This window comes from Tachypleus tridentatus, chromosome 2 (assembly GCF_004210375.1).
Source record: "Tachypleus tridentatus isolate NWPU-2018 chromosome 2, ASM421037v1, whole genome shotgun sequence".
Taxonomy (NCBI): Eukaryota; Metazoa; Arthropoda; class Merostomata; order Xiphosura; family Limulidae; genus Tachypleus; species Tachypleus tridentatus.
Genome location: NC_134826.1, coordinates 85,469,941 through 85,497,002, shown reverse-complemented (window position 1 = coordinate 85,497,002; position 27,062 = coordinate 85,469,941). Strand labels below are relative to the sequence as shown.

Sequence of the window (27,062 nt, the reverse complement as noted above, 5' to 3'; positions counted from 1 at the left end):
CTACAAATTTTCAGAATACGCAGGAATTTTGTAATTCGCATTTAACAAGATAAGCTACATGCATTTATAAATACGTAATTAACTGAAAGAAACATTGACATTAAAATAAGTATGTAGTAGCAAATTCGTCATACTAGTAAAGAAAATCCCTAATATTTATATAACTTTTTGAGCGATCAGCTTGTTGAATAACCTAATATAATGTTTGTTTCTACATCTAATGTTCTATTCCTCTATTTTGAATTTCAATAACGTTGCTACTTCAAAAAACAAGTGAAGCTGTGACACTAACGCTTAAGTGTTATTTAAAATGATATATAAGTCTCGCATTGTGTGTAAGTTTTGTAATTTACATGCTAAAACAACCGAACTAAAAAAGTTCAAACCCAATAAAGCAAGTGAAATACACTTACTCTTGAATAAGAGTTCAACACGACCACGATTTAAAATAGAAGTAAAAAATCACCAACGATGACAAAACACAAAATCTCTCGAGAAAGTATACACATTTCCCAGTAAAATAAATGAATTATAAATAACATTATGCATTTTAATGAAACAACACAATGTGAATATATTTATGAATTTAGAGGAATGCGTAAGGTATTAGAACCATGAAAACTGTGAGAGTGTTAAGTGGTTAAAACCACCACGGTGTATTAAAACCACCAAATCGTGGAAATGTTCGGCTGTAATGTCTTAGAACCACCAATTCATGGAAATGTTCGGCTGTTAACATATTGTGTAATGTCTTAGAACCACCAAATCATGGATATGTTCCGCTGTTAATATATTGTGTAATCTGTTAAAACCACCAAATTGTGGAAATGTTCGGCTGTAATGTCTTAGAACCACCAATTCGTGAAAATGTTCGGCTGTTAACATATCGTGTAATGTCTTAGAACCACCAAATCATGGATATGTTCCGCTGTTAATATATTGTGTAATCTGTTAAAACCACCAAATCGTGGAAATGTTCAGCTGTTAACATATCGTGTAATGTCTTAGAACCACCAAATCATGGATATGTTCCGCTGTTAATATACGAGGGCTGTTCAAAAAATACGCGGACTGACGTCATAAAACAAAATGCACTTTATTTAGAAGTTACAGGTCTGGGACCCCTTCAAAGTACTCTCCTCCCCAACGCACACACTTATCCCAACGGTGTTTCCACTTGTTGAAACAGTCCTGGTACGCTTCTTTTGTAATGTCCTCCAGCTCCTTCGTCGCATTTGCCTTAATCTCAGGAATCGTCTCAAATCTTCTTCCTTTCAAGAATCTTTTGAGTTTGGGAAACAAGAAAAAATCGCAAGGAGCAAGGTCAGGTGAGTAGGGGGGTGGGGAAGAACAGTGATCGAGTGTTTGGCCAAAAACTCACGTGTTCTGAGGCACAAATTTCGCAGCAACGCGGTGCATCTTCAATTTTTCGGTCAAAATATCGTAACAAGATCCAACTGATATCCCACACTCTTCAGCCAGCTCCCTGACAGTCAGACGTCGATTTTCCCGCACCAGGGTGTTGATTTTGTCGACGTATGGGTCGTCAGTTGACGTGGAAGGACGTCCAGGACGCTCATCATCTTCAATGGACTGTCGATCATCTTTAAAACGTTCATGCCACTTGAAACATGTCGTACGCTTCATAGCAACATCACTGTAAGCTGTGTTAAGCATAGCAAAAGTTTCAGTCGCAAATTTTCCAAGTTTAACACAAAATTTCACAGCAAGTCGTTGCTCCTTCAGGTCATTCATTCTGAAATCCGCCAAACGAAAAAATCGCACTTCACTTATAACCGCGTAGCTAATACACAAATGAAGATATCTGCAATCGGGAAATGGCGTCGTAATCAGCTGATCTGTGCGAACCTAGCGACACCAAGCGGATTCCCCTGGAACCAACTGGAGCCGCGCAATTCAAACAGTCCGCGTATTTTTTGAACAGACCTCTTATTGTGTAATCTGTTAAAACCACCAGTTCGTGGAAATGTTCGGCTGTTAACATATCGTGTAATGTCTTAGAACCACCAAATCATGGATATGTTCCGCTGTTAATATATTGTGTAATCTGTTAAAACCACCAGTTCGTGGAAATGTTCGGCAATTAACATATCGTGTAATGTCTTAGAACCACCAAATCATGGATATGTTCCGCTGCTAATATATTGTGTAATCTGTTAAAACCACCAAATCGTGGAAATGTTCGGCTGTTAACACATCGTGTAATATCTTAGAATCACCAAATCGTGGAAATGTTGGACTGTTAACATATCGTGTGGTGTCTTAGAACCACCAAAATCACGAAGGTGTTCAGCTGTAAAAACCTAGTAACGAAACTCACTAACAAATTCAGAATGTGGAACATTTTGCTACGAAACTAAACTTTACTTTCTAAATTTAAACAGTTTCTATGGTAACCTACCTTTCACTCGCCAACTGCTTCTTCTCATCATTACTTTCTATGGCAATTTACTTTCCCAAGGCAACCGCTTGTTCTCACTACTAAACAAAGAACTAGTTTGTATCTAATTTTATCGGTTTATGCATTTAAGCGCCTATTTGCTTATTCATTTTCAGTATGTATCTAGACTGTGATTTATAACCTGATATTATTTCAGCAGTGTCTAAGCGTGTGTATTGTCTAGGCCTATAGTTAAAATGACCAGCTAAGATAAACAGTAATTACGTAATTTTCTAGATAATCTAACTATCAACAAGAAACTCTTCTTAATTCTAAAAACATTTTGTAGAAATAACGAAATATTAATTTAAATAGATATTGCTGTAAAATAGATTACACATTATTTTAGAATTTTCTTTAAGATAAACAATTCTACAAGAACCTGACGTCTGTAGGAACCCTGAAGGCTCGAAGTCCACAAGCTCACCACTATTATTATACTGAAATGGCAGTTAAAAATATTAGTTACTTATAGTTTCTGTATTGATTTAAGTCTTGTGTCAATTAAACCTAATTTTACTTTTCTGTAATTTAAATAAAATCTACAATCTATTTTCATATATTTTTTCTATTTGTTCTGAAATATATCTTGCTTACAGTTTGTGTTCGTGTCGATGACGTTTGCGAGTTCTTTTATTTATCTCGAGTTAACTGTCAGTAACGTCTTTCATTGAATAAGAATGTTATCAAAGCGAAGGAACAACTTTGTGTTCATATCATGTACGTTGAAGAGAAATAAGAGTAAAATTAATTACATCAGAAACGTCAACTAATATGGTGTACTAAATTAACCAACAAATCAATAGAAAATAGCTAATAAATCAAAGCTGAACATCGGTTTCGATGTTCTAGATAGTCCACCAATCACTCAATAGGTTTCTTTGATTTTCATATTGCGACAGGTTTATTGTTATGTAAAGACGTCACCAATTAATATTGTCGCATTTGTTACCTAATGAACGAAAAACCAAAACACCAAAAAACAAATAAAAATGGAAGTTATATAAAGACATCAGTCGGTAAAACTACCACATCTCTTACTTAATGAGTGCCCCCCCGCTGTTACAGCGGTAAGCATTCGGAAATACAGCGCTAAAATCAGGGGTTCGATTCCCCTCGGTGGACTTAGCAGATAGCCTAAAGTGGTATTGCTATCATAAAACAAACAAACTTACTTAAAGATAAAACAGAAGTCATATAAGGACGTCACCAGATGATATCCTACGCTTAGTGAGAAAAGGGTAGTTATATAAAGGACGTTACCGGGTAATATTAACACATCTGTTGCCTAGTGAGATAAGTGAAGTTATATAAAAACTTCAACAGGTAAATTGTAACACCTGCAGCAAGTCACTAAGTCACGTGAGGATATTACGAATCTGTCTGTGGAGTAGTTCTTCAGATTTAGAACTTTCTGAAATATAAGACATCAATGCATGTCTATTCCATTGGTTTTGTCTTCTTTGAAAATTCAAATCATGTTCTAAATTACAGTTTTTCGTTAATTTACATACACGATTTAATCATCAATCGCGAATTTTATTTCGTTTACTCGAATCATAAGCTCTCTTGTGACTACTGCCGTTAAGAGTCTATCACACAGATTTCCAGTCACGTGTTCCATTTATTCGACTTATACAAATAAAGTTTTCAATAGAAGATTAATCCCTGAACGGAAACACAAATTGAATTCTCTGAAAGATGTTTGTGGTAATGGAAAATATTCAGTTGAAACAGGTTCCCAACATAAACTATCTGCGACGTTCCGACAACAATTTCATCTTTTCAGCATTTGTTAAAGATTTTATAGACTGCATAATTTGGGTTTATAAAATGGCTTGTAAATCCGATGCATTACCTTGAGAAACTACTTAGTCATCTGGGGAAGAGAGACTTTTATCATAAGATAAATATCACAGATGGAAAATGATAATTTTAACGTCATCTTAGCTCGATGCGTTCATCCATTATTATTTATTTTCCTCCGATAACATATTTTTTCGAACAGTCCCATTTCGTTTGCAAACTTTAGATGCCAATAGATAATAATTGAAACAAGTTGGGATGAATAAATTACAATATTAATTATCTCAAATATATTGTTTTTTCTTCAGCAACAAGCCAGTTTCATACAAAACCAAATTTGATAACCGTTTTCACATTCTGTTCAGTGAAATAAAATAATTTATTCAATTAAACTATATAATAAACATTGTGGCTATACTGCTGTTATAGACTTGATAATCAAAACTGATTAGAGTCCAAAGGAGAAATGTGTTGCTTCACCATTTACCTGGGATTGCCCCCCAAAACTTAAGAGTCCAAGGGGGAAATGTGCCGTTTATGTAGATTATTTTTTTATTATAAAAAGATAATATACTATCTAAGCACAACGGATAGCTTATCAAAACCGGTTTAAATGCGTGGCATTAATTAATTAGTAACTGAATTTGTGAAGTAGAAATTTGGAAATTCCTATTTTCTAAAAACGAAACAAAAACATTTTTATGTTGATTGGTCATATATGACTTCTTTCTAGTAGTTTATTTACAGAGTAAACAAAAGGAAGATGAATTAGATAGTAGTATCTGAGAAAACTTTACGTACAACTCGAAACTAGCTTTTGAAGTTTGTTTATTTTTGAATTTCGCGCAAAGCTACACGAGGGCTATATGCGCTAGCCGACTCTAATTTAGAATTGTAAAACTAGAGGGAAGGCAGCTAATTATTACCACCCACCGCTACTCTTGGGATACTCTTTTACCAACGAATAGCGGGATTGACCGTTACTTTATAACGCCCCTACTGCTAAAGGGGCGAGCATGTTTGGTGTGACGGGAAATCGAACCCGCGACCCCCAGATTACGAATCGAGTGCCGGGCTTAGTTTCTGCAGTAACATACATTTACACTAAGACATTTTATAATGAAAACTCTTGAATTATTATAAAATAATATATTATTATGTTCAGGGAAGAACAAGATATATAACGGAACATGAGATATGAGACAATTCTGAAGCTAGAATTAAACAGTACTAAGGTATAAATATTCATATATGTTCTGTTTATAATTTAATCGCAACACAGATTTTATTTCAGTTTTAACTGTCGAATAATATGTTTTAAGCTGATATATGATTAAATGTTTACCTCCCAGTCACACTAACTATGTTTGCTCTTTCAGCCGTGTGGGCGTTATTATGTGACGTGCATTCCAAAAGTAGCCCAAGAGTTTGCTGTGGGTGGTGATCACAAGCTGCCTTCCCTCTAGTCTTACACTGCTAAATTAGGGACGGCTAGTGCAGATATATCTCGTGTAGTTTGGCGCGAAATTCAAAATCAAATAAACACATATATTATACCAATGAAACTTGGGTTTAACCCACGCACCCTAATTAGTGTCAGATCTCTTGGAGCCAAGTGTGGCCTAATGGTTGATTTTCACTGAACTGTAATTTCGAAGGTTCACAGTTTGTATCTTGTTGCAGCAAAAATATGCTTTACACTTTGGGGTTGGTGAGTTTTACATAAGAGTGGCAATCAGATCTCACTAGTCAGTATGACGATGGATGCTCTGATAGATTGGCTTCCCTCTAGTCTATCAGTTCAAAATTAGGGACAGTTATATGTTCGTGTGGCTTTGATGACTTCATGCGTTCATGACATGTATTTTTCCTCCTGAGGTCTGAACCTGAAATACGTTTAATGCGAGACTATTGTCCTACGAACTGAGATAAAGGGTTAACACGTCAATAAGTCAATTTATTAACGACTCAAACTTTCTTCTTCCCTTCTGGTACGTGAGGCGAGTGCTCTACTAACTGAAATAAAAGACCTATCTCTGTAGGACAATCCAGTGAGACAGTTTTTAACAGCTGAAACTGCTACATAGCTTTGAGCAAAAATTCTAAATCAAATGACCACATTATTAAACTGTTCGAGACTGATCAATGAAGGTTTACTAGAGTTTCACGTAAACAAAGAAAATATCGTGAACGTCTACTTAGCCGCCTTTAGCGATAAATATAAAAACTAATAACAAAACAAAAATAATGATAATGCTCTTACCAATTTATTCTTCTTTACATATATTATTGATAAAAAGTTAGTACACAGAATCATATATAAAAGGTGAAATATATTTAAAAAAGGCCTAAAATTCGCGCTCCTTCAAATAACTCAGTATTCTTCTTATAAAGAATAAATTTTCTTCGAGATAAATAATCTTATCTTTTCTAATTAGTAACTTGTGTACTAAGCCTATCTTGAAATCTACCTAATTATGGCATTAAACAGACTTGGCGTTTGCCCATTCATGAGGCTGTGTTTCAATATACAATTAATATGTAATAGTGGCTCTAATTAATAATAATCTTGCTGTTGGTAATTACAAGAAACAGAGAAACATCTTAGTCGTTTATTTCGTTTTGATGTGTAGTACCTTATTCAATACTAATTACTTGGATTGCTTTAGGTGTTTGGATGACATGTGACATACCGTAGCAGTTAATTATTCTGGGAGGTGATTATTTGTTTATTTAGTTGTTTTCTTTACTCAAACGTGAATTTTAACGAAGAGAAAGATAACTTAGTGGCCTAACCTTCTCCATGATTAGCCACAAAACTAGTCTGCTACAATAAGAATGAACAGATAGATTAGTCTATACATCATATTTGTCACTAGGTTAGTCTATACATCATATTTGTCACTAGGTTAGTCTATACACCATATTTGTCACTACGTTAGTCTATACATCATATTTGTCACTAGGTTAGTCTATACATCATATTTGTCACTAGGTTAGTCTATACATCATATTTGTCACTAGGTTAGTCTATACATCATATTTGTCACTAAGTTAGTCTATACATCATATTTGTCACTAAGTTAGTCTATACATCATATTTGTCACTAAAATTCTTGCTTTGGATTTAAATATTTGTTGATAAATATTAGATAATTACAAGTTTCAATTATCTTACCACCATCAATTCAAGTGAATTGGAAACATATTAGTTAGAGTTATCTGTATAAATAAGTTACAGGTCTGTTCATATAAATATTTTTCAAATGTTGGGACGTCTTTTCTTTTAATACGCCATTCCTACGCATTTAATTAAAAAAGGGTTAAAATATCTCAGTCACGTTAGACACCGACTAATTTGTAATCAGCGACCATTTATTTTTTCTATTCGAGACCTGTTACTTGTATTACTTAAGCATGTTAGTTTTCAATAACTTTATATTTTTTAAATTACTTAATTCTAAATGTTACAAAAATTTAAAATAATCATATTAGTTTGTTTTGTTTTTCAATTTCGTGCAAAGCTACACGAGGGCTTTCTGCGCTACCCGTCTCTAATTTAGCAATGTAAGACTAGAAGGAAACCAGTTAGTCATCACCACCCACCGCCAACTCTTGGGCTACTCTTTTACTAACGAATAGTGGGATTGAACATAACGTTATAACGCCTCCACAGGATGTTTTGTGTGACAGGGATTCGTACCCGCGACCAACAGATTTCGAGTCTAGAGCCTTAACCACCTGGCCATGCAGGGCCGTAGTTTTGGGTGTGGGACATTTGTACGAGTTTCCAGAAATTATGCAAAAATGACTTATTTCTTTTTTTAAGTTACTTGGTACGTAAAGCTTGTAAATCAAAGTTAAGCTTGATAGACGGTTTATCTCTATCAATATGTTTTCTACTTTTACAGATAACCCTCTGAACGTTTTACCTACCCTATTTTGCAAGTCATAACTGGCAGGTTCTTTTCATTTTTTATGTAAAATATCCTTTATTTTTTGAGCTAGTTATGCAACAAAACGTATGTGTATGTTTCAGTTGTTGTACCCATTGGGATATATTGGGCAAATTGCTTTATTCAAACCTCATGGCGTAATTGTTATGTAAATTCAATTTATTCTAGAAAATGTTACGCAGAAGGCTGATTATATTCTTAATAAATAAACAGAGCAAAAATATGAAAGAACAACCTAATGAACCACGAAGTAACGAAAGGTATGTTTTTGTTGAACGTTAGCTTCTCCCTTTGTGAATTTAACCAAGAATATGCTCGAACCTATTTGCTTGTTCGATTATTTTTCGGTCTACATGATATTAGTGTGAGAGGTGTAGTCAATTCTTTATCATACTTGTTAGGCCTGTCAAGTGTATCATAATATAAGATAAATTTGTAAGGAATCCATGTTAATACCATAAGAACTCTTAATGTGCAAACTATGTACAGCCGGTTCTGAAACATACCATTGTGGTGACTGCAGTAGTTCGCTGATTAACGTGTTAACAGATACTGCAGTTTCCGAAACGTACTTTCTCAAATATGCCACATAATTCAAATACTCCTATTTTAATATTAATGTATTTAATATTCGGAGTTGATGTATACTAAAAATATAAATAGGTGGAGCAACGGCATTTTCTTAAATATACAAACTAATAAGAAAATATAACAATAACCAGATTATATGAGACAAAATTACCAAAATAACTATTTGTCTGTAGACGTCAACTCATGTTATAACACACAGTTTAAATAATTAAGTTATGGAAGTTTTGGTAAATGTCAATCGAATGTGATAACGCTCTCTACTCGCCCTCCTAGTGACTCAACGATGAATCTGGAGGCTTATAACAATAAAAAATGGATTTCAATACCCGTGTTAGGCACATTACATATAGCCCTTTGTGTAGTTTTAGGCTTAACAGCAAAAAGAGAAATTTTTACAGTTACTCAAAAGTTCAACCTACATTATATATAAATCAGGCAACCGCGAGGTCCCCCGCTGATACGTCTGTAAGCCTATGGATTTACAACGCTAAAATCAGGGGTTCGATTCGCCTCGGTAGACTTAGCAGATAGCTTGATGTGGCTTTGCTATAAGAAAAACACACACAACTGAGAGTTTAAACCTAAAATGTAGATACTTTTGTTTTCACTTTCTTTAAAGGCACTTTAAAAAAAAAGTTTCATATACTGTTTAACTTGTAAGAAAAAATGCTTTTTATAATTCAACATGAATGTTATAGAATGGTTATTTTTTTATACTATTGTTTAATGTTTTCATACTAAAGTGAGGGAACTTACATTGCAGAACCATAACATTTACCATGAAAGTAAAAATGTACGAAATTCTTAAATAATTTTCTTGAGCTTTTGATTTTGGGATATCTTACGTCAATTTCTTTAAGGCTTAGATAATGTCTCATAAAGTGCTACATTAATTGCGTTTAAGACTTGTATGATAGCTCATAAAGTGAATAAAACTGTAACATGGCCTGTATCCAATGTAAGCACATCTAGCGTTTTATATTTCAGTTTATCACGTGAAAATTTGTTCGGGTGTCCCCGAGTAGTACCGTACCCGAGATGTTAATGTTTATCATTAATCGCAAGGTACACAAAGGGCTACCTGTGCTTGGCCAACCACGCGGATCCTCAGACATTCCGCTGTGTTATTGGTTGAGTAGCACCAAGTTACGGATCAAATTATTATTAAAGACTCAAGCTATGACGTCATTGAACAAGCTTCACACTTTCAATTGTAGGAAGATGTGAGATTTACAGTCAAGCTAGTTTTGCAAAAAACCAAAGTTACAGTGCCGGTGGGTTTTCCTGACAGACTGCTCTGCTTTTGACCAGTGTGTCTCCTATCTGGCCGTTCCATCTACATGCGCGGAGGGAATCATGTTGAAAATGCCATTTTAATAAATCGTCACTGAGATATATTACAGTAAAGTAACTTTGTATTTCTAAATTAGTTTCTATTAATTTATATCAAATTTTTTGTGATTTATTCATTTGCTTATTTTACAGAGTGAAACAAACAATACTTGGAATTGATATTTTCATGGGTCTGCGGTATTAATTTACTTATTTTAGTTATTTAATTTTTGAATTTCACGCAGAGCTACATGAGGGCGCTTTGCGCTAGTCGTCCCTAATTTAGCAGTGTAAGACTAGAGAGAAGGCAGCTAGTTATCATCACCCACCGCCAACTCTTGGGTTACTCTTTTACTAACGAATAGTGGGATTTACTGTTATATTATAACGCTCCCACGGATAAAAGGGCGAGCAAGTTTGGCGTGATGGTGATTCAAAACCGCGACAAGCGCCCCCTAACCATTGGCGATGCCGGACTACTTATTTTAAAGGAACACGATAAACGCCTAATAAAGCCTTTGGATAATTTTTTGTTCCCCACGAATCTTAAAAGTGAAATCAAATCCGGTAACAGTTTAATAACATAAAACAAGATAAGATATTTCCTAAACGATTGGAGAGTAATGATATCAGGTCATTGTTATTATGAATTTTAGCTTTATTTTAACCGTGTATGGTAAAATTAATTAAGAAAAATTATTATACAAAAGTAATCTAGGATGGAGATTTTAGTTTGTGGAAGCTGAATGAATGATTATGAAAGAGTCAAAACCACATAAAATAAACAAATCTATACCACATTGAATATTCAGTTTGACAAAAGACTTGAAAACAATACGTACTGCTGGTAGAAATGCACAATAATTGAAAATTAAGGTGTTGAAGTGAAAATGAATCAGAATTAAAGATTTGAAGCTAGAAATTCTAAGGTTTGGTATTTAGCTGATATTATGAACATGTCTCCATCGCTCCACAGATGAGAAAAAAAGAGAAACAATAGCAGAGAAATACGGAATTTTAAGAAAAACTATTAAAAGGTGGTAAGATTAGACACAGCAAAGAAGATACACGCATAATCGGCTATAGTTTTTTTTAATAGTAGGTTAAATTTCCTCACACAAATAATGAGACTAAATTTTCCAAAATTTAACAGTTGCAAAGAAATTTAATTTACTTTAGAGAAAACTGAAAGTGAAAATAGCACTTTATAGATAAAATTACAGAATACAATTACTTAATACTAGTGAGGGTACTAAGGAGTTTTGAGATTAAAAAGAAATGTTGTACGTGTGGGCTTGGTACTTCCCCTTCCACAGTTTTGTGTTTATCCTATGCATGGCATTAAAATGGTCATATGCATTTGGGTTGACTTCATGTGTTTGGCTTCATTGCTCAGTTGAGCCCTGTCTTTATCTTTTTGGACTTGTTATTTGGGGATCTCTTCGAAATAACTTGGGACACTAGAATTACGAACAGAAACGACCGTTCTTGATATACACAGGTACATCATGAATATATATATATTCATGTACACCTCTTTCGATGCTACAATACCTAGATAATAATAACAAAGTTTGTGTGTGTTTTTTTTAAATTAAAGATGCTTATTTTAAAAAGGCTAAATTATATACCATTAACGTTGAAGCTGTTAATAATTACTTTCATAACATTTAATTATGTGTTTTCAAGTTGTGTATTTATAATCTAGTTAAGTGTAACAAACACTTTTCTCGGGTATAGAAAATGTTGCGAACAGAATTGCGAAATTTTCAGTTTGGATTTCAAATATATTTTGTAAATATTCTAAATATTCTAGTTTTATTTCTATAAATGGTATTCCTAATGGCTCATATGTGTAAGGTTATAAAAATATGTTACGTATAATTATTACATTGAATGTTATTGTTTTTATTAAAACGAAAAAAAAACCTTTGAGGCTTCACTCAAACTGACTGAATTAGTGAATTTTTGCAATAATGTATTGTTTGCTTCTGAAAATTAGCATAAAGCTATACAATGGGCTGACCACGGAGGTCCGGCATTGTATTGATTGCAATTGGGTAGTTGGATGCTTGAGTTTGGTTGTTTGCTATTAAGCACAAAGCTAAACAAAGGGCTATCTCTGCTCTGCTCACCACGTGTATCTCAACCCACTTTCTAGCAATATAAGTCCGCAGACATACCGCTGTGCTACAGGGGGTCGAATGCTTCTAGACTACGATTCTTATAATTTCTTAAACGATTCCATTTTTTTAATTAAAATTCTATAAGTCTCACCTCCTGTATCTCACCTGATTATGTTAAGTAAACCTGGTGAAACGTTTCGAATAAAATAAACAAACGTTTTGCTATGTACAGCCGATAAAAAAGTTTTGAAAAACACATTTTTTGTAATGTTTAAAACTTGTTCACATGTTTGTTGAATTCTTCAGTTTTTCTTTGTTTATTCTGTTTTACAAATAAACATTGAAAATATTCGATATAACGGAGCTGCAGGGAAATATTAACATATGTGTAATTTTAAACAATTTTGTACTAGTGTTATATACTGTAATAAGTACCATCAATATCAAAATAACAGCCTATACGCAATGCCGTCGTTTTCCCACAGTCCAGACATTGCTATCATTTCGAAACAAAGAGTTCAGAGTGTTTTTGTCCATTATCCATTTATTGTTCTCGCTGGGTGATGTGCATTTGTCCTCGGACTGGCTATTATCTCCATGTAACATAAGTTCGGTCTTTATCCACAATTTTGCAATTATTATTCTCACTAAATAATACAAGTTCAGTCCTTGTTTACGGACAGATTATTGTCCTCATTGAATGACACGAGATAGGTATCAGCGTACAGAGTTATCTAATTCATTTGAACTAATAGTACCAAGGTTTATTTAGTTCTTGTTTCCATGGAGTTAAAAAAAAACAACACTCCCAAAAATATTAGCTTTTACTAGTCAAGTAAGACTTTTCGTTGAAATTCCAAAGGATCTAATTCTTTATGACGAGACTTGCAGTAAAAAAATGTACTCTCAACATGGCTGGTATGGGTATTAAAACTTTAATTAAAATAAAGTACAGAGCAACGTTTCGCTCTCTTAAGTCATCTTCGGATTAATCCGAAGTTTTAATACCTATACCAGCCGTCTTTATAACACATCCAAAGGATTTAATCTATTGATATAACTAGGCAGAGAAAACTTTATACCTTACTCGAAGACTAAGAGATTTTTTTATGCGATAGATATATCGAAGGTTAATTCGTATGTTGGACTAAAGGTTAAGTCGTGATTCGAAAATGTTGTTTCTAATTTCGCTACACGAGAGCTATCCACACTAGCCCTCCCTAATTTAGCAGTGTAAGACTAGAGAGAAGTCAACGAATAGCGGAATTAAGCACGACACTACATGCCCTACAGTTAAAAGGGCGAGTACGTTTGGAGTTGCCGGGATTCGAACCCACAACCCTCGGATTAAGAGTCAAACACCTTAACCACTTGGTTAATCAATTACAGGCCTTATTCAGTGAAAGGAGCTCAGCTTTAAAACTGAATTAATTCAGTTACAGGCTTTATATAGTGAAGATGCTCAGCTTTCAACTTTAAAACTTATTTGATTCAGCTACTTGTCTTATTCACTGACATATGCTCAAATTTTAACTTTAAAACTTATCAGATTTAGCTAAAGCCCTTATTCAGTTAGAGGGGTTCAACTTTAAAACTTATTTGATTCAGCTAAAGGCCTTATTCAGTTATAGGGGCTTAACTTTAAAACCGGCTTGATCAAATTGTCCTTTAGGATTCTTCTTAATAGTTTCAGAACGTAAGGCTTTTTACGCGATAGACGTTAAACAAAAGCTTCAAAATCATGCACTTTAGTGATAACCACTTCCGTTACTTGTAAACACTGTTTAGCCTCAGTGGCTGCTAACTTAACGTGAAATACACACAAGAACAAACATTATTACATAAACAGCTTTGTATAATTGTCTATTTAGTGTTGTAAATTACAATTATTTAAAAGCTATCTAAAACCCAGCATTTTGACTGTAATCACTAACATAATTTTGGGTTTTATCGTAGATTTAAAATTTCCGGAAAGATTCTCGAGCGAAAGTTACTAACCACGATTATATGGTTTTCTAGTTATTACGTGAATGAACGGAGAAACAACATTGGATAATTAACGATCAATGGCTCTGTTACACCTTTTGATAAACAAATACCAACAGTTGTGAAAAATACATGAAACTGTTTTTAATTCAGTGAACACAAAATTTAAAGTAATTCTCTGTATGACATGTATTTTATTAGAACCTAAAACATTTGTAAAAAATGTTATCTCGTAACGGGTTCGGTGTGGCCAAGTTGTTAAGGCACTCGACTCGTAATGTGAGGGTCGCGAGTTCGAATACTCGTTACACCAAACGCTCGCCCTCTCAGCCGTAGAGGCGTTATAATGTGACGATCAATCCGACTATTCGTTGGTAAAATAGTATCTCTAGAGTTGGCGGTGTGTGGTGATAACTAGCTGCCTTACCTCTAGTCTTACGCCACTAAATTAGGAAAGACTAGCGCAGGTAGCCCTCTTGTAGCTTTGCGCGAAATTCAACAAACCAATCTCGCAAAGGTAAATAATTTATGAGTTTTTCCTGGAGTTATAATCAAATTACAAGCTGCATATTAAAGTTATGTGGTTTTAACATAACGTCTAGTAATGTGAAAGTGGAAGAAATAACCGGAATACATATATATGTGTATGATACTGTTCTATGTATGAATATGTATCTTTATCTTAGTAGTACATCAACCGAAAACCTGCTCTTCAGAGTACAATGACACTTTCATTAAACTCGCTGAATATTTCCTTTTTCATTTAGTGAAAAATGAAAGTAAAAGAAATTAATTATCGAGAAGGAATATTATTTATGTAGATACTTAACCTGTTCAGTGCCGTAGACGAGATAACTCGTCCAAGCCGATCAGTAGCACAGTGCCACGGACGAGGTAATTCGTTCTGAATAATACCTAACTTCAACGCTAGATGTCAGCACCATACATTCATTTGACCTACTTACAAACTGTTTCACTTTCGATCCAAAATGGAGTCAAGAAAAAGTTCCAAAATGATGAAGCATTAGAATTGTATCGTAGCAGCTGAAATACTTGGCAGTCAACAGGTTAAATCTTTTAAGTACACGACCGTATTGTTTAATTCACTTCGTATGTCTGCAGAAGAATGTAGGTCTTTTTGTCAATGGAAAAAATATTAAAATGAGTGGAAGGTGTGTGTGTGTGAAATAATAAACTTTATGATAAATGTAAGGCTCTAATAAATGGTTCATCATTCAAATAAATGTACGGTATGTATAAACAAGTAAACATATAAATGAATATACAACTTCTATCTATGAGTGTATATTGAAATGAATGTAAAACTTGTATCTATGTGTAAATATCATATGAATTTATAGGTTGTATCCATGGGCAAAACACTGATAAGAATGCTTGTATCTATGAACTAATATTAAAATAAGTTTGAAACCTGTATCTGTGGGTAAACTTTAACATGGATGTAAAAACTATTTATGAATAAAAATTGAAATGGATATAAAGCTTGTATACTTGGGTAAAATTTCGATTGAGTATTAGTTCTTGTTGTTTTGAATTGAGCACAAAGCAACACAATGGGCTATCTGTCCTCTGCCCACCACGGGTATCGAAACCCGGATTTTAGCGTTGTAAGTCCGCAGATATACCGCTGAACCACTGGGAGGCAGTATTAGTTCTATCAATGTATAAGTGTTTCAATGAATAATACGTATATGTTTCTTATTAACACATTTAGATGTACAAAAGTAGTCGAGGTAAAATAAATAAAACACCATACAATATTGTAATATCAAACTATGAAAACGGGAAATAACCGACAATGGATAACATAACTACGGGAACTTTGGGTAATATAAATATGGAGATTTTGAATAAGACAAATATGGGAGCTTTGGGTAATATAAATATGGGAGCTTTGGGTAATATAAATATGGAAACTTTAGGTAATATAAATAGTGAATATTTAGTTAGGAAATATAAACAGGGAATCATTGTAAAACCTATTCATTGAAAATGGAACGAGTAACTATGAATAAAGAAACGTAGCCAAGTTTTCCCAATTTGTCTTGTTTGACTTACCCGACTTTTAAAGGTTTGTCCATCCATTCAATTTCCCTCACTTTTTTGACAATATATGTCTGATCCATTCCTCTACTTGGATGATTTACATTTAAAACATTTTGATCCGATATCACTTGCTTTTATTTCCTTACACGTGATATTATGTGAAGTTTGTATTCATGAAACATAATTTTATGCATCTAGATATTGGAACTAATAGTTTTTGTGAACTTATGAGTCCTATTAGACAAATTTTTATCATGTTTTCTAAGTTTAAACACATTAAATATAAAAATCAGTCAGATGTTTTGATTATAGTTTGTTGTTATACATTATAACAATTTTCAATAAACCGTAAAAACAATAATTTTATCATCGTTTACTCTATTTCCTGCTAAATTATGACAGATATAAAGACAAGTTATAATAAGATTTTAACCTTATGACAGGTAAAGCTGTAAACGCGGTGTTTCATACCATAACTGCAGTGAGACGCTTCTTGTAGCCATCTACCACTCTCTGACATCGGTCTGAAGAAAGTTTGCCCCACTCCTTAATGCAAATTCTTTCAGCTGTGGGATGTTTGAGGGGTTTCTTGCATGTACAGCCCGTTTCAAGTCACCCCACAGCATCTCAATGGGATTAAGATCTGGGCTTTGACTTGTCTATTCCAGGACTCTCCATTTCTTAGTTTTCAGCCAGTCCTTGGTGGATTTACTGGTATGTTTTGGGTCATTGTCGTGTTGCAGGGTCCAGTTCCGCTTCAGCTTTAATTTTCTTACAGATGGACTCACATGTTCCTCAAGTACCCTCTGATACACAGTAAAATTCATGGTGGATTCTATGATTGTGAGCTGATCAGGTCCTGCTGCAGCAAAGCAGCCCCAAACCATGAAAATTCCACCTCCATACTTCACAGTTGGTATGAGGTTCTTTTCCTGAAATGCTGTAGTTGGTTTACGCCAAACATGTCCTCTGTTCTGGTGTCCAAAATAATTCAATTTCGGACTCATCTGTCCAAAGAACATTATTCCAGAAGTCCTGGTCTTTGTCTACATTCTCTCTGGCAAACTTCAGTCTGGCCTTGATGTTTCTCTTAGAGAGCAAAGGTTTCCTCCTTGCACACCTCCCATGCAAGTTAAACTTGTGCAATCTCTTTCTGATTGTAGAGGTATGCATTTTCACATCAACAGTAGCTATAGCCTGCTGTAGGTTCCGTGATGACATGTTAGGGTGTTTGGAAACCTCTTTTAGCATCTTGCGGTCTGCTCTCGGGGTGAACTTGCTTGAACTACCAGACCTCGGCATGTTGGCCGTTGTTTTCAAAGCCCTCCACCTGTTGACTATTTTCCGGACAGTGGAATGGCGTATTTCACAATCTTTTGGGATCTTTCTAAATCCCTTACCAGACTCATAAGCTGCTACAGTTTTCTTTCTGAAGGCCTCAGATAGTTCTTTTGTTCTCACCATGGTGATCACTCTCACTTAAACAGTCAGGAACACACCAAACTACATGTCTCAGGTTTAAATAGGGCAAGCCTCATTCAAAATGCTGAGTAACGATCTTCTAATCATGTGCACCTGGTGTAATACACCTGTGTTTGAGTTGAGCCATTTTAAGTGGGAATAAATGTGGGGGTGTCCAAACTTTTTCCTCAGTCAGAATATGCATTTTTGTAGAATTACATTTACAGAAGATCTTGAAAAGTCTTTTCTTCAGTTTTAATTGTTTAGTTATATTCCTATAATCTCTCAGTATTGTTAAAATTGAGATTAAATATCTATATATCCAAAAATATTAAAAAAATACACAGGTTTTCATAGGGTATCCAAACATTTTCACATGACTGTATGTGAAATAATTATCGGTACAAATATTAATACATGTGATGCAGTTTTTAAGACATGACTCGAATTATTACCTACCTCTGGCAGAATAGCAATAAGTTTACCATTGTTAGATTGCTCACTTTGTTTTACCTGAAACGAATATTTTTGAAGTGATGTAAGAGTATTTATATCTGTTAAGAAACATAACAACAATGCCATTTCATCATTTGGAATGGCAGTTTGTGATATAAATAATTTAGGCCTGGCATGGTCTGGTGGTTAGTGCGCTTGATTCGTAATCTAAGGGTCGAAGATTCGAATACCCGTCATAAGAAAAATGCTCGCCCTTTCAGCCGTGGGGGCGTTATAACGTTACGGTGAATCTCACTATTCTTTAGTAAAAAGAATAGCCAAAGAGTTGGCGGTGGGTAGTGATAACTAGCTGCCTTCCCTCTAGTCTTACACTGCAAAATTAGGGACAGCTAGCACGGATAGCTCTCTGCGCAAAATTCAAAAACAAACAAACAAACAACTAATTTAAAGAAAGTTCGGTTTTACACGTAGAGTCGCGGCAGTGTTTCTCTATCCTTCTAAGTTCAATAATATTTTAACTAAATGTAATGCCTGTATAAATAAATACACACGGAAAATGGAACCCAGCAATCAAAATGGAAATTTCACTTTTACTTACCACTTGCTCTTTGTGCAGAAGCATGGATCGAAATGATTAATTTTATATCTCCCTAGCGCACCTTTCAGTCACTCAGCTGCAAATTAGCAGGCTTACAGCGCTAAAAATCGGGTGTCAATACCAGTGTTGGGCAAAGCACAAGAAGTCAACTCTTTATCTTTGTGCCTGAAAACAATCAAACCAAAAGCAAGCTCCCCTTAATGGCGAAAACAGATAAATCAATGCACGTCTCGTGCAAATAGAATGGAATACAGATATCATAAAAAGTTCACGCTCATGAAGGATTTAAAAATAAAAAAATTGTATCCCTACACTGAACTGATTAGCTGTACTCAATAGAATATCGAACATCCTAAACTTCTATATTTATATATATCATATTCTGTGTCATACTCAAACTGGACATATGTTCGTACTAACAAGTTTGATTATGTGTCCCGAAGCATGTTTATTCGCAAACAAGTTCGGATCAGTCAGTTAAAGGAGATTGTAATTAGTGCTATTGTTTCTAAGCAAACAGTTCGAGATTTTTTTGTTTTTTCTCTGCTTGATTCTAGAAGAGAGAACTAAAGCAAAGCTTTAATCGAACATGACTCATTTCCTTAATTCCTGTGAACTATACATCACGATTATAATTATTCTGGATATACTTAAAGCAACGTTATTATTACTATCAAAGCTCAGATCTACGTCTTCGTAATTTGACTGTGATAAAACTGTTTATATTTCTAAGGAAATTTAACCGAATATTCAACAATCCAAGTAATTTCTCATGGATGAATTACACCTCGTCTTTCCTAATTCATATTATTCACCTCTTTGAGTCCACATTAAGAAAACTATCAAGTTATTTACAAACTTCCAGGCCTTTAATGAATTAATCTGGTATTGTTTGAGTTTGAATTTTGTGCACGTCATTAAAGCGGTCATTGAAAGCAACACGGTAAGCTTTCTCTACAGAATGTAATCCTACTAACAAATTACTCGAATGTCTACTCAAATTATTAAGAATCCCTGACAGACGTTAACGGTTTATTTAGAAGTGGGAGAAATAAAGTGAATGATGTAGTCACTGGGAACAGTTGAACTATCACTACCAAGCCTATCTGTAGTAACGTTTTGTTAACACCACTTGGCACCATCAAGTCTGTCTATAGTAACGTCTTGCTAACATCAATTGGCAGTATCAAGCCTATCTGTAGTAATGTTTTGTTAACACGACTTGGCACTACCAAACCTATCTGTAGTAACGTTTGGTTAACATATATTGGCACTCTAAAATTTGTATGTCGTAACGATTGTTCATATCGGTTGAGATTATCAAGCTCGTCTGTAGTAACGTTCTGTTAAATTACTGGAGATTGCTTCAAGCTTTCTGTAAGAAATATTTTGTTAAACATGTGGAAGTCGCTTTAAACATGTCTGCGAGTAACACTTTGTTAAATTACTGGAGGTGAGAACAAGCCTGTTTGTGGCACGTCATTGAGTTGCGTCAGGTTAGTTTGTAAAGAAAGTTTAACAAGTGAGTTTTTTATGGATAATGCTCTTTAATATCAATAAAATAGTTCGATCCAATTCATTAAGAAAATCTTTAAAGATAGTAATTTGCTTCAAGTTTTTCTTTGAAAAAGGTTTTGTAATGTGAAATAATTACCTTTAGCATTTTTTTCTAAAATGTTTGTGTGGTGAGTAAGATGTTAGAAACTTTATTGTAAAAAAAAAGTTGATCTGATCATCAATAAGTTGCTTCAAATCTGTACAAAAAATTTATAATGTTCGTAAATTGCTCCAAGTTTACTTGTGAAGAATGTTTGTAAGGTTAACCAGTTTCTACAAGTATGTTTGTCAAGAAAATTTTACGCTTCAGTACACTTTAGCTTTAAAACTGTTTTCTAAAAAGTATTTGTTAACGTTTATAAGTTACTTATAGTTTGTCAGTAATAATACGTTGTTAAACGAGTGTACTACTTCAAGATTTTTTTTCTTGTAAAAATGTTTTATTGCAAACTTAGTACATCTATTCAAAATTGCTTGTAAAGTGTTTTATTGCAAAATCAGCACATTTATTCAAAATTGCTTGTAAAGAATGTTTTATTGGAAAATTAGTACATCTATTCCAAATTGTTTGTAAAGAATGTTTTATTGCAAAATCAGTACATCTATTCAAAATTGCTTGTAAAGAAAGTTTTATTGAAAAATTAGTACGTAAATTCCAAATTGTTTGTAAAGCATGTTTTATTGCAAAATTAGTACATCCATTTCAAATCGTTTGTAAAGAATGTTTTATTGCGAAATTAGTACATCTATTCAAAAATGCTTGTAAAGAATGTTTTATTGCAAAATTAGTACATTTATTCAAAATTGCTTGTAAAGAAAGTTTTATTGGAAAATTAGTACGTACATTCCAAATTGTTTGTAAAGAATGTTTTATTGCAAAATTATTACATTTATTCAAAACTGCTTGTAAAGAATATTTTATTGCAAAATTAGTACATCTATTCAAAATTGTTTGTAAAGAATGTTTTATTGGAAAATTAATATATCTATTCCAAATTGTTTGTAAATAATGTTTTGTTGCAAAATTAGTACATCCATTCCAAATTGTTTGTAAAGAATGTTTTATTGCGAAATTATTACATCTATTCAAAATTGTTTGTAAAGAATGTTTTATTGGAAAATTAATATATCTATTCAAAAATGCTTATAAAGAATGTTTTATTGCAAAATCAGTACATTTATTAAAAATTACTTGTAAAGAATGTTTTATTGGAAAATTAGTACATCTATTCAAAAGAATGTTTTATTGCAAAATTATTACATTTATTCAAAACTGCTAGTAAAGAATATTTTATTGCAAAATTAGTACATCTATTCAAAATTGTTTGTAAAGAATGTTTTATTGGAAAATTAGTACACCAATTCCAAATTGTTTGTAAAGAATGTTTCATTTTAAAATTAGTACATCTATTCAGAAGAGTTTATAAAGAATGTTTTTTCTCTTGTTATCAAGTTGTTTCAAAACGTTGTTTTTATAAGGTGTGTTGCTTTAAGCCTGAATGTAAGTTATATTTAACTAAAGAAAATCGGTTGTTTGTGTAGAGTCGGTAGATAATATGATTGCCAGAAGACCACTTCATATAACGACCACTGTTTCCAGTCTTTATTATTATTTTTAAATGTAATTCTAAGTGGTTTGATTATGAGTTGTTGTATATTCTTATTTACAAGCGTTTATTTGAAGTTTAGAATAACTGTTAAAAGATAAGTGATATTTGCACGGAGTATATGTTTCCTGTTTTGAGCTTTAAAAACATTAGAGAGAGAAATATTGTGTAAAATGAATTGAGCTAAATTGATAATTTAAAGATGAAATCGATACTGATGGAGACAGGTTTCAATAGCTTACTTTTTTAAATAAAAAAATAACAGTTCCTTGCAGGTAAAGGCATTTATCTGATTCATCTGTATATACAGACGTAAGTCCAGTTCGTTGGGTGTTATTTTGCGCCATGTTCTGCATATATAAAAGTTTTAACTACAGTTTTTATAAAGTTAATTACGTAATTTCAGTTTCTATGTTCTTGTCATGGTAATCCTTGACTGTTATATTACTCATCACCAGCACTTGTTCCGCTTATGAGAACTGAATACTATAGGTGTGGATTAATCGTACAAATATAATTAAAGTAATAGCACGCGCACTGATTTTTGAAGTCTGCTACGAAACATAAAGGCTGAATACTTGTTGCTTTAAAACTACAAACCTTTTTTTTATTAGTGCCCATCGCTTTGTTTGTTTGTTGTTAAGGACAAAGCAAACCATCTGGGCTATCTGTGCTTCGTGGGTATCAAAACTCGGTTTTTAGCATTATAAACTTTAAGAAATATTGCTGAGCCACTAGAGGCGTATCTATTTGACCTCTGTTTTCACGTAATAAAATATTTAGTTATTAATTAAGCACAAAGCTGTACCATATTTTATCTATGCTCTGCACGAGTTTCGAAATCCAATTTTCGTTTTTAGTCTTAACTGTACTGGGCCCAGCATGGCCAAGTGGTTAAAGCACTCAATTCGTAATCTGAGGGTCGCGGGCTTGAATCCCTGTCACACCAAACATGCTCGCCCTTTTAGCCGTGGGGGCGTTATAACGTGACGGTCAAATCTACTATTCGTTGGTAAAAGAGTAGCCCAAGAGTTGGCGGTGGGTGGTGATGACTAGCTGCCTTCCCTCTCGTGTTTCACTGCTAAATTAGAAACGGCTAGCACAAACACCCCTCGAGTAGTTTTGCGCGAAATTCAAAACAAACAAACTTAACTCTACTGATTCATTAGGGTCGCGGTTGATGTTTGATCTTGATGACCAAGATTTAACTCTTTTAACTGTTTGTTTTCTTTCGTTTAGTCTCTTTCCATGTGTACAAAATCACGACATGTGGGATTTCGATTAGTCTAATTTTATACACAAAAAAATCATAATATGTGCGATTTCACTCTATTAGACTAAACGGTGGCTTCTTATTATCGTTGGACTGTCCTCTCTAGATCGTTTCTTCTCTATTCATATATTGTGACGCTACTTGTTACAGTTATTGTGGTCTAATTTACACGTTATCACAGAACCCCAGGTAGTAACGAGCTGATTAACGATTAAATCAGAAGATAACATAATACCTCGTTATAACTCAGTAAATAAGTAAATAAAATCAGCTTATTAATTCCACTGTAGCCCTCTGCCTTCAGTTAAAATCAGACTCAATCCATTCCACGTTCGCATAGAGTGCCTGTGTCAACTTTCTCGGTCTTCTGGACTATGTAATCTATATATGTTTACACTTTAATGCTTGGCTGTAGTTGTTAATTTACGTTCTAACCAACTAAGCTATTGATATTGATTTTCACCAGTTTCAGTATTTACCATGATTGATCGAACATATCCACCATCTCGAAACTTTACTTACAGGAACAGCCAAATTTGGCTGTAATAAATAAACCAATGACTTTATGGGAGTCGAGCACAGAAAACAGCAAGCTAGGGTCAGTTACATTTGAGATGTTAATCCGAAACTTTACGTTTTTGGTTTTCATTCAGTGGTAGGCCATTTAAAAGTAATAAAACTACACACACACACATATTATATGTATACATGAGAATCAGTGTTAGTTTGAAACGTTACAACGTATAGTTTTATTATTACTAATCACAAACTATCTGTATACGGCTTGGACTAAGAAGCCGAAAGCTCTTACCTTATCAAATATAAAAATGCATTCTTGTATGTCAGGATAGCTGATATGTATATTAACACTTTTACCAAAATAAAGCAAAGAACAACGTGTCGACCTTTTTAGTTTGCAACTGACTATTAAGGGGCACGTGCTAGTAAGAAGTACTGAGTACAAAGAAAATACATAGACCTTATTAGGTTCACTTGTATGAATGTTTAATCATTTAATAATTGAAAAAAGGAAAAAAATCATACTGAAACCGTTACTTTAAAACATTACCTTCATTAAAAATTGTGTATTGGTTTGAAATCAAGTATATTTTGAAAACAACAACAAACAAAGAAGAATTAAAGCAAACACAGTTTAACAAATTAAACAGTGGTAACTGATCTGATCTCTTAAATTATATACATGCAAGTCTGTTTATGTGTTTCTTAAAAAAACTTGCTATTACAATGCTCTATCTTAGACACATTAAACTTACATTATAAACAATTTCAATAATTTACAACTTGACGACTTATTAGTTTACAAAATCCCGTTGATGTTGTTTTAATCGTTTATCCAACTAACTCTTAATTTACGAGCATAGCTGTATTTTAATAAGTAAGGTTATTTATTAAACATGCTAACCGTTGGTTATCTTACAGAAGAATAGAATAAGAAAGATATATTACACGCTCGTGGGCTAAATTATAGCTCAGACCACTAGGGTTTAGGAATACCGTCCATAATTCCGAACCACTAACCAGAGAGAAAGCAGCTAGCAGTTTTCGCTGCCACAAGGGCTGTCTGGTTCTATCGGAACCCAATGAAGACACTGACTGTCGTTTTTGTAATAGATTTTTCGATCCACAATCCAAAACCTAGTACTACTAGACCATTCCACTGTGGGAGTAGTGAAATATAAAAACAACTAACGTAAAAAATCATCCAATGATTAGATAACACAACTCAACTTGATAATATATGCTGTCGAAAATGAACAATTTATATCAATATGAATACTCTGGAAAATAACCAGTAAAAAATACCATAAGCCCAATTTACCTGAGGTTTGTACTTTATATTCTATTTACTAGGATGGCTCGAAAGAAGACTACCTAAGCCTAAAGTGGAACTCCATTTTCGAAGCATCTACATTATTCACATCGAACAAATAAGTATTGGGATTTCCCTAGTGTAGATCGCTGAATATCTCTTTCATGCTTAAAAAAAAACAATGTCAGTAGGTTATCACCCAAAAGCATTTTTAAAGTACAAAATGCCAAGGTATTTGTTTTTTTTTTAATATTGACAGACAGAAACTTCGAGCAAACGAAAAATTGAAAACGGATACATTGATATTGCAAGCTTTAACTCTTGATATTTGTGTTTTGTTTCAGGCACTCTCGAAATATATTTTTGTAGAGTTTGTTTCTTTAGTTTCGGTACTGAGATGTGTTATTTCAATGTGAAAAAGAATCTATAATGCTCATGAAATATAAACGTAAGAATGCTATACATTTACAAGAGCAAGCTTACAGCTATGAATTTGGTTTAATATATACTTCATATAAGTTTATGGAAGGTTTGTTTGTTTGTTTTTGAATAGCACGCAAAGTTATAATAGTGTTATCTACGCTAGCCGTCCCTAATCTAGCAGTGTAAGACTAGAAGAAAAGCAGCTAGTGATTACCGCACACCGCCAACTCTTGGGTTACTATTTTACCAACGAAAAGTGGGATTGATCGTTACGTTATAATGCCCTCGTGGCTGAAAAGTAAGCATGTTTGATGTGACGGGAATTCGAACCCGCGAAACTCGGATTACGAGTCGAGTGCCTTAACCATCTGGCCATGTTTACGGCCGGTCACGTAAATATTGTATTGCAATTCCAAGTTTTACAGATTCTAGCCAAAGTTATAAATTCCTTATCTAACTCTTTTCTTGAGCTTCTAGAGTTTATTTCTCAATTATTCTGACATGCGTTGCGCTGATTTGTCCTCTAATTAGACGTTTCATTTTGTTTGTGTTCTTCTAACAGTGTTAGTTCCTGGAAGTGATGTAATTACCGAGGATATGTTCTTGCGGCAGGGATAGAATCCTGAGAATCGTTTAGAATTCACTCCAATAATGTTGCTGTATTTCCAGCTTGATCTTCCCAGATATAACAGTTCACTATGCTGTATTATAGAAAAATGCTTCCTACAGCAAATCATTGGCTTCAATCTTGTCTCACAGTCCAACTGAGCATCTTTGGCTTTAACTTGAATGTCGGATTTCCCATAGTCATAATTTATCGCGTGTGAATCATTTGTAGAATATATTTCGTAACGAATGAATTACAATCCAATTAGAGATCTTAAATTAGTACCGTCAAAAAAAAGTACAACCTGATACAAGTGGGACTCTAATGAAACTACCATTCATTGTATGGTATAACGAATTAAAAAAAAGTCCAACCTGATAGAAGTGAGGTTATAATAACATTAGCATTAAGTGTATGCTGTAACAACTGAAAAACGTCCAACCTGATACTGATGGAGTTCTAATGAAACCGCCATTCATTGTATTCTATAACCAGTTGATAAAAAGTCCAACCTGATACAGATGGGGTTGTAATAAAACTGGCATTCATTGTATTATATAACAGTTGAAAAAGTGTTCAACCAGATACAGACGAGGACTCCAATAAAATTGCCATTCATTGTATTCTATAAACAGTTGAAAAAAAAAAAACAGTCCAATATCATACACGGGTTACTATCAGCATATCAGTTTCAAACAGGCAATTAATATGAAAATTCTAGAACTGTGAGTATTGTTTTCAGGTTCTTTATTTTCAAATTCATAATGAACCCCAATGTGTGTAAAGTCTACTTACTGCTACTAACAAATGTAAACTATACTGTATACCACGAAAGATGCGCCATTAACTTATACAATATTTCCACTCCTTTTGGAGCGTCATAAAATATGTAGTTTCGAAGCTGAGGATAGAAAACACCCCATA

At 33.8% G+C, this 27,062-nt stretch overlaps 1 pseudogene across 1 annotated transcript in view; it reads left to right on the top strand.

Annotated features, from left to right (window-relative positions):
• Positions 1-27,062, top strand: part of LOC143244404 (uncharacterized) — a 298,731-nt pseudogene that overhangs the window by 144,336 nt on the left and 127,333 nt on the right. The window lies entirely within an intron of this gene.